The sequence below is a fragment of the Acartia tonsa genome, chromosome 14 (assembly GCF_053477335.1).
Source record: "Acartia tonsa isolate MP-2025a chromosome 14, ASM5347733v1, whole genome shotgun sequence".
Taxonomy (NCBI): domain Eukaryota; kingdom Metazoa; phylum Arthropoda; class Copepoda; order Calanoida; family Acartiidae; genus Acartia; species Acartia tonsa.
This window is the reverse complement of record NC_137273.1, coordinates 37,613,176-37,616,070: the sequence shown is the minus strand read 5'-3', so window position 1 is coordinate 37,616,070 and position 2,895 is coordinate 37,613,176. Positions and strand designations below refer to the sequence as shown.

Below are 2,895 nucleotides of genomic sequence, written 5' to 3'. Positions count from 1 at the left end.
ATTTTACATCCTCAAAAATAAAAAACAAAATTAAACCTTTTGTAGATAAAAATTATTTGGTTGGTAAGTTTGGGCACTGCTAGTTTCTACCAACCAATGCAGTTTTATTAAAAGTTCCAAAAGTCTCCTCCCTCCCTACGAAATAAGAATTTTAATCATTTTCCTTATATGGATTCAAGGGTTTCTTAAATGTAAGACGACATTTGATAATAAAAAAATGCCGGGTGATAATTATGATATTATGTGATTGATTGATTGAAATTCAACAGCGTTACGTTACCCAACAAAACAATTCGTGTTTATTCCGCTTTTATTTAATTTAAAGTACGTTTTTAATTGAAAATAGTACACTTTGCTAAATAACTAATGTTTTTTATCATTATTTTGCTTAATTTTGTTAATAAAAATATATGTTTAATGATTTTTATGCTTTAAAGTTGATATTAGTCATATTTTTTATTAAACAAGTCGTTTTACTTAATATCTTTTGAAATGATTTTTAGTAATGTCTAAATCTTTGCTTTTATATGTTTTCTGTTATAGAATTTGTTAATTTCAGAGATAATATAATAATTTAATAATAAAAATGGCTATTATAAACGAAATAAAGACAGAAGAGGTAAGGATTTTGTAATTATGAAATAACTTAAAACCTGCCCGCTTCATATATGACTATGAGAGAAAGTTAGATTAACTATTTAAAAAATTAGATCATTTTAAAGGACAATTAATCTACAATCCATTTCTTCCCCCGAAAGTTAGGAAAGTTTTACAAAGTTTATTTGGGGGGAATATATATAGTAATTTATCAATCAATTAACTTAAACAGTTTTCCCCAAATGATAATATTGATATATTATGTAGATACCCGCATACAATATTGTTTATTTTGTATTTAATATCTTGATAAGAAAAGTTAATAATAATAAATATTCATCTTAAATTCAAAATAAAACAATATCTGTGGTACGTCATACGACCGGTTTTAGGCTATTTTCTTTAAGTAGTTTAATTATTTTCACCCCGCCCCCCCCCCCCCACATAATGAGGATTCTGGAGATTCTTATTTTGATTACTATGGCGTATAAAAGCATTGTATATCTACATCTTTAGCGTAGCCGGCATGCAGTACAGTATTAATTGGATTTTAACGTACATGTGTCTGTACCTGTGAGGCTGTGACTCTTAGAATTAATTAGGGTGGCACTTGCCAAATCTCTAGGCCAGGGTGATTTATTAATGGAGTAGTTTCCACGAGAATATTGCGAGTCATCTTACAATGTATCATAGAATACACTCAGCTGTGTCGTGTGTGAAGCTTACCAATCCGTGTGAATCTGAATTCTAACTTCATAGAATCAGGGCTAAATACATTAAAAAGAGCATAACAGAATTTAGTTAACAATTTTTAGGAAAGCCTTTGGTTATTTTTATTACCTATTACTTTAGTGTATTTTATACTTAATTGAATTTTTGTGTCTTTTAGGAAGAAAACCAATTTATGTCCGAGTTAGAAAGATTTAAAGAAAATGTTCTGCTGGAACAACTTAAATATCAACCTACAGCTAAGGAGAAGATTTTTGCAAGTAAGTCTTGTTTCATATGAATGAAACAAATGGATAGTTTTATTAATGTCAATTTGTCAAGATTAGATAAATAGACATAACATAAAGTTGCTTTTATCACAAAAACTTCTTTTAGTAAGGGGGCAAATGAAACTGTCAAAAATTTAAAATTAGATTCAGTGATACTTAGAATTGAGATAGAAACAAATTACGTTTTTTTTATGTGCTATTCATAATAATATTTTATCTCCTGGAAAGTTTGGACAAAAAGTTTTAGTTTGAATATTGTTATGCTTAAATCTTTGCTTAAATACCTAAAGTTTAAACTTTCTAACTTTCATTATTTTGTTTTTTAGTGATGAAATCTTTGATGTTGCGTGGATTAGTTATGGCTTTTCTATTCTGGGTATTCAGGAGACAATCCGGTTATTTCCCAGCTACAACTGATACGAGCACAAAAACAGAGCTTTAGCCTTTATTTTTTAAATTTGTTGGTACTATCTATAGAATTTTCTTTCAAGCCAAAGATTTAGAAATTTTGTTTATTGTTGAAAAAACATTTGGTAATTTAGACATTTATTTTTCTGTTAAAATTTAAAAAGAAAATTCATACTTTATATTAGATTTTTTCGTCATTATAAGACATTAGTTTCCTATAAAACATGTTCATTATTCATATTAATATCATCTGCAAACAGACAGAAAACCTCCTATTTACGATTTTGTTATTGTCTGAAATGATGTTATAAGAAAAAGATGCCATACTAAATAATTAAATCGAGCTTTTTTATTTTAAAAGAGTTGCATTAAAGTATTGATGAAATTAAAGAAGAAAGGGGGAGTTAGGTTGTGCAAAAATTCCGTAAAGGTGTGAGTTTTAAGGCTTAAAAACAGCAGTAGCACGATAAAAGGGGGGGGGGGGGGGGGTAATGCAACCATCTCGTAATCAATGATTAAATGGCAATTAGAATTTGTCTATAGTTTTTTTCAATAAGGAATACACATATTTAGTGAATATTATCGTTCTACTACTGTTTTTAAGCCTTAAATCTCACACTTTTACGGAATTTTAGCACAACCTACCTCCCCCTGTATAGAAAGTAATTTAAAATAGATGGATTGGTGCTTTCCCTGAAAGTGCCCATTGAGCATATTTTTAAAGTAATATGAAAATAATTAGTGTCCTATCACTGTACCCACTATAACCTAACCTAAAGTGCAGCACTAAAACAGAAACCCTTCATCCCCCCCACAGCGGTCTAAGGCCGGACATTTCGCCAAAAATCAACTTTGGAGTTTCTCTAAATTAATAAATTATTTTGAAAATATA

At 29.1% G+C, this 2,895-nt stretch overlaps 1 long non-coding RNA gene across 3 annotated transcripts; it reads left to right on the top strand.

Moving 5' to 3' along the window:
• The first annotated feature begins 260 nt into the window (after positions 1 to 260).
• LOC145306656 (uncharacterized) lies at positions 261 to 2,895 on the top strand. Of its 3 annotated transcripts, none has more exons than XR_013875101.1 (4): positions 261 to 619; positions 1,487 to 1,586; positions 1,922 to 2,411; positions 2,663 to 2,895. It is a non-coding gene; the product is annotated as an uncharacterized LOC145306656 (long non-coding RNA). The 3 variants fall into 3 exon arrangements; XR_013875100.1 differs by having other exon boundaries at positions 2,639 to 2,895; XR_013875099.1 differs by having other exon boundaries at positions 1,922 to 2,433; positions 2,639 to 2,895.